Source organism: Malaya genurostris, chromosome 2 (assembly GCF_030247185.1).
Source record: "Malaya genurostris strain Urasoe2022 chromosome 2, Malgen_1.1, whole genome shotgun sequence".
Lineage (NCBI taxonomy): Eukaryota > Metazoa > Arthropoda > Insecta > Diptera > Culicidae > Malaya > Malaya genurostris.
Window position 1 is genome coordinate 327437909 of NC_080571.1, and position 14398 is coordinate 327452306.

The following is a 14398-nucleotide window of genomic DNA, read 5'->3' on the forward strand; positions in this document are numbered from 1 at the left end:
ATAGCGTTTTTGCTGAATATGCGTGCCCCACGCTTCTCTTATGCGAACCGAACACCGTAGAGTCCTCACCGGCGTGCACACTTCGGAGAAAATATCTTCATCCACCTCAGAGAATTTCAGAGCTCTGCTCTATCAATTTTGTGTGATCCAGTGCTAGAGTTGAAGGAGAATAAACTCTCGCTTTCATGATACGTGCACGCTTTATATAACAATGGTGTATATGTGTGAAAGAGAAGAGCTCTCGTTGATGTTCTCAGTGCGAGGGGAGCAATTCTTCTTGCTCTTCGTCACACAGAGGAGATGGACATCTCTGCATGATAGACATGATTCATGATTTCATGATTTTTAATCATGATACCGCAATGAATTTTTATCCGTGTACGATCTCTGCATTGTTATTATTATACTACTTGCTTTCATTTTATTTTCAGTGCAAAATATATCCAAATAACTTTCCATCCGTCAAACTTGATTGGGCCGTAGATTTAGTTGAAATTAACTACTCGATGAAAAAGTACTATCGAAATGAAAAATTTTAACCAAAAAATAAAACCATTCGCGAAATGATTCACAGCCTTAATGGAACTAATTTTTACTAGGTTCATAAGTTCATAGTACAGACAAACAGACTTGACATTCAAATTTAGTTTTAGAATCATTTCAACGGTCATTTCGAATACCGTTAGTTGGAACAGTAAACGGAAAATAAAAACTACCTATTATTAACATTGAGTAGATATAACTAATCTTTAAGTATTTTTTGCATGTACCTTACGGAAACTACCTAGAGTCACTTTACCAAAAATTAGAGTATTGAACGGAACCCCCAAATCGGGTGGAATGTATTTAAAATTAGGTTGTTTTGCGATTCCGTGTAGCCACTTACACACTTGTTCCCTCGTCAGAAATATCCAGTCCGCCTTCCAGCTCGTTAATTTTGTTCAAGATTCAATTGAAAGAGATTTATTAGCAAGAACATTTATTGGAACGATGAAAGAATTAATAAATTTTGCCAATGATTCACCGAAACCCGTTGAACAATTTAAGGAATTCAAGACTGATGCGAAAATCGAGCAAGGCAATGACCTACCCAAGTAATCATAAGCATTAAGGGGTTCACCACTGTAGAAAAAAAAGAGAAGGACTTTTTTGGGGAATTATTTTGGGATCCAAAAAATGAAGTAATCCGAATTTTGTATAAAACACTTTTTATTATGTATATTTAAGTACAAAAAATGATCAGTTTTAAAGATTGAGAAACAAAATGGCGGCTTGGCGGCATTTTCGCGAAAGTGCTGCATTGTTGACGGCCGGAAACATAAGTCAAGTATTGCCATTTTGTTTTTCAATTTTTAAAACTGATAATTTTTTACCTTTTTTTATATATATAAAAACGTGATTAATCCACCTAGCAGTGAGATGATACCTTTTTTTATCAATACGCATGTGTTTTTGCATGGATATTCTTAGGTGTTTTAGTTCTCATGACATTATTTTAATTATCGTCGTTTTAAACGGCAAATTGAGATTTTAATCACTCATTACCCTGTAATGCCGAAACTGCAAAACATATCGAATTTCAATCTTAGCATGCGACAATCGATTGAACATTCCATGAGATGTCGAAGTAAGTTCCACTTTAGAGTTTTTCGTCATTATTTATGGTACTTCCAGAGCCGGTATTCAGGAATTAGCATAGCCCAAAATGATTCGAATGGCCATAAATTATTACGCCAAACAATTTACATGAAATTTATAAACTCATCATCTGTAATTCCAGAATCGGATAAAATTCACCGATTTTGTATGGGACCTTAAGTCCTGTAATATTTGTTTTTGAAGTTCGATTTGGTCTTTTTTGAGAAAATGATTGAGCTTTGAGAATCGATTCGATACTGGAACCGGAATTCTAAAATCGGTGTAGCCGAAATCAGTTAAATTCACCTGAGCAGTGTGTAGACATCTTTGAGAAATTGTAGTGCGAATTAAAATTTGGGGGTACATTCCGAATCCCAAAAAAAAATACCGCTCAAACTGAAATAAATTTATTTGGTCATCGACTATCCAAATCTGCAAACCCGATAAACCTGATTAATTTATGTGAAATGGACATTTATCTACTAATCAACCCGCATTTTCTAAACCAGAAGTCGGATCTGACTAAAAAGTAAGAGGTTTTATAGGATTTTAAGACCTCTCATTTGAATCATAGATGATTCTTAGATTTCATTTGAATCTTAGATCGGTTCAGCCATCTACGAGCAATATTAATTGCATTATTTTAATTTCGTTTCACATATCATCCTGTGGTTCCGCAATCAGAAGTCGGATCCAAACGTAATTCAGGAACCTTGTTTGAGAGTATACGACTTTTCATATGAATCTGAGTTTGTAGAAAACGGTTTAACCATCTCCGAGAAAATTGAGTGAAATTATTTGTCACACACGCATTTGCTGATCTCGACGAACTGAGTCGTATGGTATATGGAAGTCTTGTTCTTCTAGCATTTATTGCTGTAAATAGTTTAAATCAATATAATTATGGAATTACTTCCAACTCGATAATGCTGGTATCATCTGGTTTACATATGCCATATTCGAAAGATTATGTTGCCAAAAATGAACCGTGCTAAAATTGGTCCGAGACAAATTGTCATAAAAAAGGATGCTGTACACAGTCTTCTTGGTACTTAGAAACAATTATATGTAACAGTATAAAAAATCGTGTTTCATGTTGCTCCCAAGCATTGCTTTTTCACACAGCGCTCAAAATTCCTTCTACTGGAATAAGGCTTACACAAAAATATCGATATCTCCGTTAAAAATGGACGGATTTTAACAATCTATGGCTTGTTGGATAGGTATTACCGAGCGAAATCTAAGTCTGGAAACATATTCTGTTTTCAAGGTCAAATGTGACAGATATTATCAAAAAACTGAAAATTTTGACATAAAACTTCGTATAACTCAAAAAGTAAACATCCGATCTCAAAACCATTCAATAGCGTTCTGGGTGACGGGGAGACCTTTCATTTGCGACTAGTTTGATCAAAATCGGTCCAGCCATCTCTGAGATCTCGACCTCTTAGTTGACAACACACATACAGACACACACACACATACACACACACACACACACACACACACACACACAGACATTTGCTCAGTTCGTTTTTTATATATATAAAAAAAGGTAAAAATAGGTATAGAATTCGCTCAAACTTTCGAAAAATTTTCCGAGGCCCGGAGGGCCGAATGTCATATACCAATCGATTCAGCTCGACGAACTGAGCAAATGTCTGTGTGTGTGTATGTGTATGTGTGTGTGTGTCTGTATGTGTGTTGTCAACTAAGAGGTCGAGATCTCAGAGATGGCAGGACCGATTTTGATCAAACTAGTCGCAAATGAAAGGTCTCCCCGTCACCCAGAACGCTATTGAATGGTTTTGAGATCGGATGTTTACTTTTTGAGTTATACGAAGTTTTATGTCAAAATTTTCAGTTTTTTGATAATATCTGTCACATTTGACCTTGAAAACAGAATATGTTTCCAGACTTAGATTTCGCTCGGTAATACCTATCCAACAAGCCATAGATTGTTAAAATCCGTCCATTTTTAAATGAAAGGTCTCCTCGTCACACAAAACGCTATTGAATGGTTTTGAGATCGGATGTTTACTTTTTGAGTTATACGAAGTTTTATGTCAAAATTTTCAGTTTTTTGACAGTATCTGTCACAATTGACCTTGAAAACAGAATATGTTTTCAGACTTAGATTCCGCACGATAATAGCTATCCAACAAGCCATAGATTGTTAATATCCGTCCATTTTTAATGGAGATATCGAAATTTTTGTGTAAACGACTTTTCCCCCTATTCCAACAGCAGAAGTTTTGAGCGCTGTATGACAAAGAAATGTTTGGGAGCAACGGAAAACACGATTTTTTATACTGTTACATACAATTGTTTCTAAGTACCAAAAAGACAGTGTTCAGCATCCTTTTTCATGACATTTAGCCTCGGACCGATTTTAGCACGGTTCGTTTTTGGCAACATAATCGTTCGAATATGACATATATAAACCAGATGATGGCAGAATTTTATTAATTATATTGTTTTAAACTACTTACAGCAATAAATGCTGGAAGAACATAACATCCAGATACCATTCGAATCAGTTCGTCGAGATCAGCAAATGCGTGTGTGACAAATAATTTCACTCAATTTTCTCGGAAAATTTCTTTTCTACAAATTCAGATTCATACGAAAAGTCGTATGCTCCCAAACAAAGTTCCTGCATTATGTTTGGTTCCGGAACTACAGGATGATATGTGAAACGAAATCAAAATTGTGTAACTCATTCTTCTACGAACTGATTCGGCTGAACCGATCTAAGATTCAAATGAAATCTAAGAATCATCTAAGATTCAAATGAAAAGTTTCAAGATTCTATAAAACATTTTGCTCTTCAGTCAGATCTAACTTCCGGTTTCGGGGATACAGGGTAATTGGTATGAAAATGTGTATTCCACATAAATTAATCAGGTTTATCGGGTAAGCAGATTTGGATAGTCGATAAAAAAAATTAACTTTTTTCAGTTTTAGTGGTATTCAGTTGTCGATTCAGAAGGCACCTAAAAAATTAATTCGTGCTATGATTTCTCAAAGATGTCTTCACTGATTTTCAAATATTTTGAAACAAATGTAAACTATACAGCTACTCAGGTGAATTTGTCTGACTTCGGCTACACCGAATTTCGAATTCCGGTTCCAGTATCGAATCGTTTCTCAAAGCTCAATCGTTTTCTCAAAAAAAGCCTAATCAAATTTCAGAAACAAAAATTCAAACCTAAACAAACTTATATAAAAAAATTAATTAATTTTATACATACATGCAAAAATTAATTATTTTATCCAATTATGACTTCCGGTTCTCGAATTACATGATGATGAATTTTTAAAATTAAAAACGATATAGAAAATGACAATCCCGAAAAGCTTCAAAGTTGGACTCAAAACTGTTGTAATTTATTCGTCATATGGCCATACGAATCGGTTTGGGTTATGCTGGTTCCTGAATACCGGCTCTGGAAGTACCTTAAATTACCGTAAACTCTAAAGTTGAACTTACATATCATGGCATGTTTGATCGATTATCACACTTCTAGATTCAAATTCGATCCGATTTGCAGTTTCGACATTACAGAGTAATGAGTGATTAAAATCTCAAATTGTCGCTTAAAACGACGGTCATTAAAAAAATGTCATGAAAACTTTAACACCGAAGAATATTCATGCAAAAAACACATGCGGATTGATAAAAAAGGTATCATCTCACTTCTAGGTGGATTAAACACGTTTTTGTACTTAAATATACATACTAAAAAGTGCTTTATATAAAATTCGGATTACTTCTTTTTTTGAATCCCAAAATAATTCCCCAAAAAAGTCCTTCTCTTTTTTTCTACATTGGTGTAACCCCTCAAGTGATAATACTTCAACAATATAAATGTCGTATTGTATCCTTGGCATTGCGTTTAAGCGATATATTTGAAATTGAAATGCAGGGGGACGGGTATAGCGTGATGGGTAAGTCGATGCCTTTCACGCAGCCCGCCTGGGTTCGATTCCCAACCCCGCACATAGGGTCAGAAAGTGTTTCTGGCCCGAAGAGGCGAATGACATTAATGTTAAAGCCTCTATAATTGAAACAAAAAAAATTGAAATGCATAAAAAACAGCAATTACGTAGTATCATAGTTGGTTCGATATGATAGTAAAGCAATACTATAAAATGTACAAGCGTTGTGTTTTTATAATAACATTACTAGTGCAGAAATCAAACAATCAACTTCTGTATTATTACAGTTAAATATTTCGCCTCTTGTGGTTTTATATCAGCTCTACATTAGCATGTAGGACTGATGAGACTTTAATGGCAATTTCATATTCGTATACAAGGAAAATATACAAGATCGTTGCTTATCGGTTACTTGGGCCTACTATAAAAACAATTTGTAAAATTGAATTAAAGTCAATGTCAAGAATAATAATAATAATAATAATAATAATAATAATAATAATAATAATAATAATAATAATAATAATAATAATAATAATAATAATAATAATAATAATAATAATAATAATAATAATAATAATAATAATAATAATAACAATAATAAAAACATTTTTTGAGGACTGTCAAAGTAAACTTCACACAATTGGTGCAGTTTTTCCATCGACGGCGCTGTATTAGCTAAAGTGTCTGGGTTTTATGATTACATGGAAACGTTCTCGTGTGTATTTCAATTGAATATGCCAATTGAAATTGTCGATCGTGTGGAGATATTAAGCAAGGTCTGCAAAGAGTAGAATCTTATGAAAAAATACAAGCAGTTTCCGACGTTCCTAACGCTTCTCGCGATTCTACATTTGATGAAATTTGGAACAAGAGCATTCAAGCCGTTACTGACCTTGAATTAAGCAAGCCTCAAATTCCGTGTCGTCGAAAATTTCCAAAACGTTTTGAGCAAGGAAATGCTAAGAACTTTGAATTTGAAAAATCGAGCTTACTTTAAAGATTTTGATCAATCGATTTCGTCACTTAAAAGTCGATTTGAAAGTGATTCTGCGCTATTTTTCAAACTATTGGAAATATTTGCAGTTGGTCAGCAAAGCAGGTGCAAAGATGCAAAGAGCAGCTCTGTGTTTGTATTGTGCAAATGATTTTCTTTATATATACTGATGATCTTTAACAGGCTGTATTAAATAAATGTAATACTACTTGTATACATATTCCTTTCCATTCATGAATAATAGAAACGCAGTCGACGATTTTTTTAAGGGGGTAAACTACCCACTCGGGCCAAAAATTATTTTCCGGGCCTGGTTTTGATTGTTTAAGGATCACGAAAATTAGAGCTGAATCGTATTATAAATGCAAGCATGTTATAAGCTCTTCTTATTAACGTTTTAAAGAGATCGTTGAAAATCAACTTTTTATCTAAAATTATTCCCAGATCTCTTATTCAGATATGTACATGTTTTTACTGCTTAATCGCCTAATTTATTTGTAATATCTGGTGTGCTTTGTTTCCTACTGAAAGGGATTACTGTACTTTTATTCAATGTTGCACATATTCTTTGTGTAACTAATTCATTCGCCCATCCTCGCTGCTACTGTCTTCGAATATGCCTGTCTCGAATAACGTTGAACTATTACTGCACGAAAGAGAGAAGGGTGAAAATGAATAAGCAATAATCGTAGAGAACCCGAGTCTACAAATCATACATACAATCTTCTTGTTGGTATACATCGTGCATGTTCGTTTTATACAGTCATGCAACAGAGAAGGTTTGTCATACTGAAGATGTGTGCACAGTTTCATCCACATCGTAGCAAGTTGATCCTTATTTTGCCACCTTTTCTGTAGTTGATTTCTGTAATTGCTTTAATGAAAACCGAGCTAAAATGGTTAGAAGTCACATTATTATTAGTGTTATTTATTCCATTTTACGCCGACATCTTTGCAATTCCCGAAAGAAGTTAAATATTTAAATTTGCATCCGCTTTGTCGTTTATTATTCGATTGTTTGAAAAATGATCACTACGAAAACAAACGGAGAAATTGGCATTAGTTTTCTTTTCTCCCTTGGGATCGTATTGTTTGAAATCAAATTTTTTTTAGAGCGAATCACCTCGATTGTTGTCCTTACCACGCAAAGTGGATTCAACCAACTTTTGAAAAGAAACTACCTTGATTCTTTGATCAGATGCCCCAAAATTCCCCATTGGATCACGGTTTGATGTTTTTTTTTCGGCTGAACTTTGAGACGTAAATATCGGTACCAAGTATGACTAAATGGACCCATCCATCGTCTTGCTACACGTATCAGAGTTCAGCTTTTCACCAGAAAACAGAAGCCTCCTCTTTTCGGTCGAGATCACCGGTGATGCGAAAACTATCTCCGGGACCCCCTGCTGTTAGTCGTTTGCTGCTCGCCATCGCAGGAATCTGCTGCCCGAGTATGTTGTGACTGTGATTTGGAATTTAATAGCCTTCCGAACCTCCTGAAGTCACTCAAGCGCAGTGCTAGCGAGGTGTGCGTGCGGTACGGGACGGTCTAGAAGTGGGGCGAAACCACTCGTCAGAGGCGATACGTCAGTCTGGTTTGTTTAGCGAAAAAGTGACGTTTTAATGTGGTCGATGGGGTTCCTACCGGTTCGGACGAGGACCGGCAAACTTGCCCGGGTGTCTAGAGTAGTCCGCCAGGGTTTATTGGCTGATTAAAGAGCGGGAGCAGCCAAGAAATAAATCAACAAACGTGATGGATTTGATGTCGTTTGTTTTATGATCGATGTTGTACGCCGCATATCGGTGTCCTGAACTGCGTATGGTAGAAACTAAGGTTCAGATCGTGGCGGCAGTGGCTCTTTGATTTACCCTTGAAGACACCGAAGCATTACGTTAGATTATGGAACTGTTTGCTATTTATTAGATAGGATAATGTCCGGTACGTTATGAACTCAGTGATATAAGGTTCATTTATAATTCTATTTCTACATGATATGCTTTGAACGCATGTTATAACCTATCAAAAATTCATAAATTGTTCAAATTAGATGTATTACCTGCTCAGGAAGCTTGGAAGTTTCATTCAAATTCAATTCAAACATGGGAATACAACATGTTTCAACGTTATTCTATTTAATCAATCAAGTCGGAAACACAATTGATCTATGTCTAACATGCGGTACTGAATGAATTGTTGGTTTCCAACGACTATTTAATTATTATCGTTACCACACCTGTTTCCACCTCATTTATGTGACCTGAATCGCCATTGACGACCGCCCAAGAATCGGAGATGACCAATGACAGTTCATAGAGCAGTAGTCAAGTCGACTGAACCATTTGACCTAAGTTGAGAGCATTAAGAAAAAAAAATCCTGTCTGCTGCGGTCTACTCTTAATTGTACGACCTCTCAAGGTTACAGACGTTTCGAGTCTAAAGCTAGCTGTCAGTGGAGTGTTTCAAATCAACTACGCCCAACCTTCGTTGATATCAGGTACGGTAGCTTTTTTGTTTTTTTTTATCCGTTGAATCATTAAACAGGAATAGGATTCAAATTCCGCAACGAATCAAATCCTCATTCTTGATGATTTAATTGCTTCCTAATGTGTTTAGTAAGAAGAGATCTTCATTTATGCTTTGATTTTTTGATTGTGTGAAATAATGGGAGCAGAAAATTCAAGTTCATAAAAGTATCAGTTCGAAACAGAAGCAGTGCGGCTGAATTAAAATATCATCCAATTGGGTGATTTTTTAACTGCAAAGGGGATTGTGATTGGCCATGAAACCGGAACTGTAGAACCAGTCGTGCTTGAGATTAATGTTACCTGCCTGGGCGAAACGATTTGGATGTGATGAAAACGGCCGATTGAACGCGACACGGTACTTGACTAACTTGTCCACGCCTAAACCAGATTAGTTCAGTGTATGCGAGTGCCAGTTGATTACTTTCATCGTGCACGCAACAATTTCCGAGAGGCGAGAGGAGGAAGTATAACTGTACCCAATGCCAGACGACCTTCCCCGGTGTGTGGTACACAATCAAGCCATATATACAATAGATAATAATCACATCAGATTACTCAGCATACGACGCGATGCTGAAGGCGCAGTAGGAGAAATGAAATCGGTGCACGTGTTCGTTTAGAGTCTCGGTCGGTTGCGTGTTTCTGCTTACTATTTTTCGGTTTTTGAAGTTTCTATTTATTGTTTCCCTAAGTCAACGGGAATGTAAGAATTAAAATTATTCTTGCTTCTTGCGTTTTGCTTCTAGAAATCTATTCCCCTAAAATCTGTTCAACTATATTAGGAACCAAAACAGGTATTCTCTCTTTTCAAAACGTCATATTTCTTTGCTTATTTTCGAGCTGGAAACATACTTTTGTTTCAAGTTAATAGCAAACCCTTGATATTATATTTCTTTTGTGGATTTGACCATCTGTTTCAACAAATTTCTCTGCCGATTTATTCATAGAACCATTGCACGGCTGCTGTTACATTCATACTGACACTATTTCATGTTAAACACGTATTATTTCGAGCCAAATAAAGAGCCTAAGCAAGGGAATAAAACATCGAAAAGTCATCGGGTTCTTGTAGAGATTTATGGCGATCTTTCTCCAACCTCCGAAACTTGTAAACGCTTTTATGTGTTTGGTGGGATCAGATGTGAGTAGTGGCTTTAAGTAATTCGAAAATTATGAAAAATCTCGTCTAAATAAATTTCTTTACATATTAGTTATTTTATCGCAGTTTTACTTTCTCGCTTACAGTCATTTTGACTGATTTTGGGAAATTCAAGTATGGGAGATTACACACATCAAATCAGCCACCAAAATACGCTAATAGTTAGATGGAAATAAGTTTTTTGGTGAATTATTTACTAATTGTTTGTTTTTATATTGCAGTGAAGCACATAATATTCATGCAAACAAAAACACACACGATCTCATCAAAATAAATGTAGAAATGATAAGGGTAAATATTTTGCATGGAGGCTCTCTTTGCAAACAATTTCCTTGGCAGTTTTAAACGACGTTCCAAGACTTAGCAACACATAAATAAACAGAGCTTCTTCCATTTTATATTAGCTTATATTCACTCGACAAAGATCAATCTGGAATACGAGTTCACCACTCTCGATAATGGTTTCTCTCGACCTACGACGGTACAACGCCACAACCCATTTAATAGCTACTTATTATGTCCCCCCGCTGTCGAAGATGATGAGAAATCCTGCTGGGCTATCGATTAGGCCAGGGTCCAAGCACAGGGTGGGTGGCCTTTAGATCCACTTGTTGGGCCTTTCTCCGGACGACGCGATACCCTTCGCTCCAATTCACTCTACTACACGCAGTAATTCACTTGGGAAGCTGCAGAACATGCACTTTCATAGATAAATTGAACGGCCGTCACCGTCGTCATCGGTACCAATATTACAATAGGTAATCACCGATTGGAAGCGGCCACTCAGAAGCAGAATAGATAATAGTAACTAAGCGAAAGGGAACGATGGGTGCGGAGATCTTCAACGAAGAAGCAGATGACGGAGCAGATTCTTTCCTAACGCCGATCACGGCGGGTAATTACCGATGACCTAGTAAAACATATCCAGCAGAGCGAAGTGAACCGAAGCAAATGGTGACTTTGAAGACGCTACGTGGATTCCCATGGGGCGGAGATGGTTCTTGCTCTCTAAGGGGACCCTGGGAAGAATCTAACGCGATTGACAACAATGCGCCAAGTTGTTGCAAATACCGGACTACGTCAACAACATCATCATTAGCCTCAACAGGTTACAGTTGCCGTTGGGGCTGGTTGTAGTGGTGGACGATGGCTTTATGCAAACAGACAATAAAAGACAAAGCAGTGCCATTTGAGAAACAGCGAGGAGTACATTCAGGCGCAAAATTAATAAGTTCATTAGTGGATGGCGCGTCGTGCAATTTAACCGGCCCTACAACTGTTGCCCACTAGTCGTTTTGTTTTGTTTGGTACTGGGTAATGATAGACTCATCATTTTTGATATGATTTAATTACGCAAATGATGTCGGTTTGTCTGGAATGGACTATAGTTAAGGTAGCGATTTTGTGTACATCTGAGGATCACCAGTCGCCTAGCAAACAGAAGACAAAGTGAAAACCATTTCCACGGGGCTTGCTTCAACACTTGTGAGGATGATGAATGACGGTAAAGGGTAAATGCGGCTGATTGACACTGCTCGCCGTTCAATTATGAATGGATGAGCTTTTGAATAAAACGGCTGGGTGCTTGCGAGCTTAATGTGAGTAATGTTCTGAACTGGATAGGATTTTCAATTTATTAAATTGACTTTAAGCTAAAAACCTATTTTAATCGACCTAGTGGTGTAATGATGTTTTTCTCATATCAATCATAATATCATATACAATACTGTGGTATTCTTCAAAATAATTTTCTTCGATTCTGAAAAGAATAACCGAATCGGTCCGTCTCTTGATAAAAAAGATCGATTGGAGAAGATTTGAGGTCGATCTAGTTATTTTTGACGGTTTTTCACCCTTTTCAGTGATGATATAAAATTTTTAACACACTTCACCCTATATTTCCGGATCCGGAAGTCGGATCCGAATGAAATTAAGGAATTCCGTATGAAACAACAGGATCTTTAATTTGAACCAAAGCCTTTGAAAATCGGTCTTTAGTCAGATCCAAATGAATTTCAGGAATTTCGCATGGGACCTAAAGAGCTTTCGTTTGAATTTGTGAATTGTGAAAATTGGCTCAAATATTAAACATTTAACTCTCTGAAATTTCAACTATGTTTTGAGTCCCAGAGTCGATTTGAAAAAAGTGGTTTCTAGATTACTATATACCTCGATTTAAAGCTTGCTTCATTTAGAATTGGAACAAACTTTTGCTCATATTGTGGCGCTCCTGGTGGATGGATTTGGAAGCCCACGTGTCGGGAATTGTCGAAAGAAGGGAAAAAATTGTGCACAGTTATTTGGAAAATTCATTGTGGTCTGCCTCTAGGCTAGCTAAACAGTTGAAATTGCCCAGAAATACCGTATGGCGCGTTATCAAACGGTAAAAGGAAACATTGACGACGATTCGTAAGCCTCGAACCAATCGTCGGAGTGGAACTGTCGACCGGAAACTGCGTGGTAAGATTTTGAAGACGATTAAGAGGAATCCTAATCTGTCAGACCGTGATTTGGCCAGAAAATTCGGTGCTGTCCATAGTACCGTGAGAAGAACTCGACTCGAGGAAGGAATCAAGTCGTATCGAGCTAGCAAACAGCCTAATCGGACCATAAAACAGAATAGTGTGGTCAAAATTCGTGCTCGGAAACTATATGACCAGATGCTGAACAAGTTCGACGGGTGTCTTCTGATGGACGATGAAACCTATGTCAAGGCTGACTTCGGGCAAATCCCAAGTCAAAAATTTTACTTGGCAACGGCTCGGGGGGATGTTCCAGCCAGAGTTAAATTTGTTTTTGCCAACAAATTTGCAAGATAATTTATGATTTGGCAGGGCATTTGCAGCTGTGGCAAAAAAACGAAAGTTTTCGTTACAAAAAAGACAATGACATCGGAACTATACCAAAAAGAGTGTCTCCAAAAACGAATTTTGTAGTTCATTCGATCCCACGACCATCCCGTAATGTTTTGGTTAGATTTGGCAAGCTGTCATTACAGAAAAGTCGTTCAAGAATGGTATGCAGAGAAAGGGGTCCAGTTTGTTCCGAAAAACCTTAACCCACCCAACTGCCCCCAGTTCCGCCCTATTGAGATTGCCCATCATGAAGATTAGACTCAAGACAAAGGGAAAGGTTGTCAAAGACATCAATCAGATGACGGCCTGGTGGAATAAGATAGCTAAAACGATGGACGAAGAAGGTGTGCGCCGCCTAATGAGCCGTGTTACAGGAAAGGATCGAGAATTCCTTCGAAACCGTGACGAATAATTCTATCCGTATTTTTTCTTAAAAGTATGAAGAAAACGCTACATCTGTATAAAAAAAGATCTTGAATTCAATAATAAATAACTGAAATACAGGCAGTTGCTTTTGTTTTAATTCTATCTGAAGCAAGCTTTAATCCAACTCTTTGAATCATGTTTTTGCCGAAATCTTTGTAATTATTGAGCACATTTGTTGAAGGGTAATCGTAAATTCCTCCGTGATGTGATGTGTGATTTGACAAAAGTTGGGTGCGTTCTCCAATGAAAAAAAAATGTATGAACACAATTTAAAAAAATTGAAAAAAAATATTTCTTCCGTCATTTTTTCATAAATATTGTTGGAAACATTTTCTATAAAATGCAAAAAAAGAAAAATTTGATGTTTGCCACAACTTCAAATATAACAGTTTTAAAACGACCTGTTTTTGAACTAGTTTTGCCAATAACTTAAGTTCAAAAAGCGCTATCTTGTTATAGTTTGCCCTAAAAAATGTTTCAAAGACACCAAACACGAGAAGGAAAAAATGAAAGTGTTCGAGAAAAAAAGGCTGAACACCTTACGTTGCTTGATTAAAATTGCTTCACTAACAAAATCACTAGAAATATTACAATGGCGTCTTTAGCTATGTTGTTCGATATAATTTTTTTTAATTTTACCGAAAAAGATAAATTTCTATCTCAACACGCCGGGAAATAATTTTTATATTACCCTAACGATAAGAGCCACCCTAATACCGTCTGTATTCAAAACATGCTTCTTCGACACTGATCATTTGTCCTGAAGACAACGCAGGTCTAAATTGTAAGACTGGGCCACAAATAGTTTTGTTAGTCTTAAATGCTCTAAATATCCCTATTCGAAGATCTTGAGGA

General features: G+C 36.6%; 1 protein-coding gene across 1 annotated transcript in view; it reads right to left on the reverse strand.

Moving 5' to 3' along the window:
- LOC131431458 (histone-lysine N-methyltransferase MECOM) overlaps positions 1–14398 on the reverse strand; it is a 212617-nt gene that overhangs the window by 25081 nt on the left and 173138 nt on the right. The gene's annotated exons all lie outside the window — the stretch shown is intronic.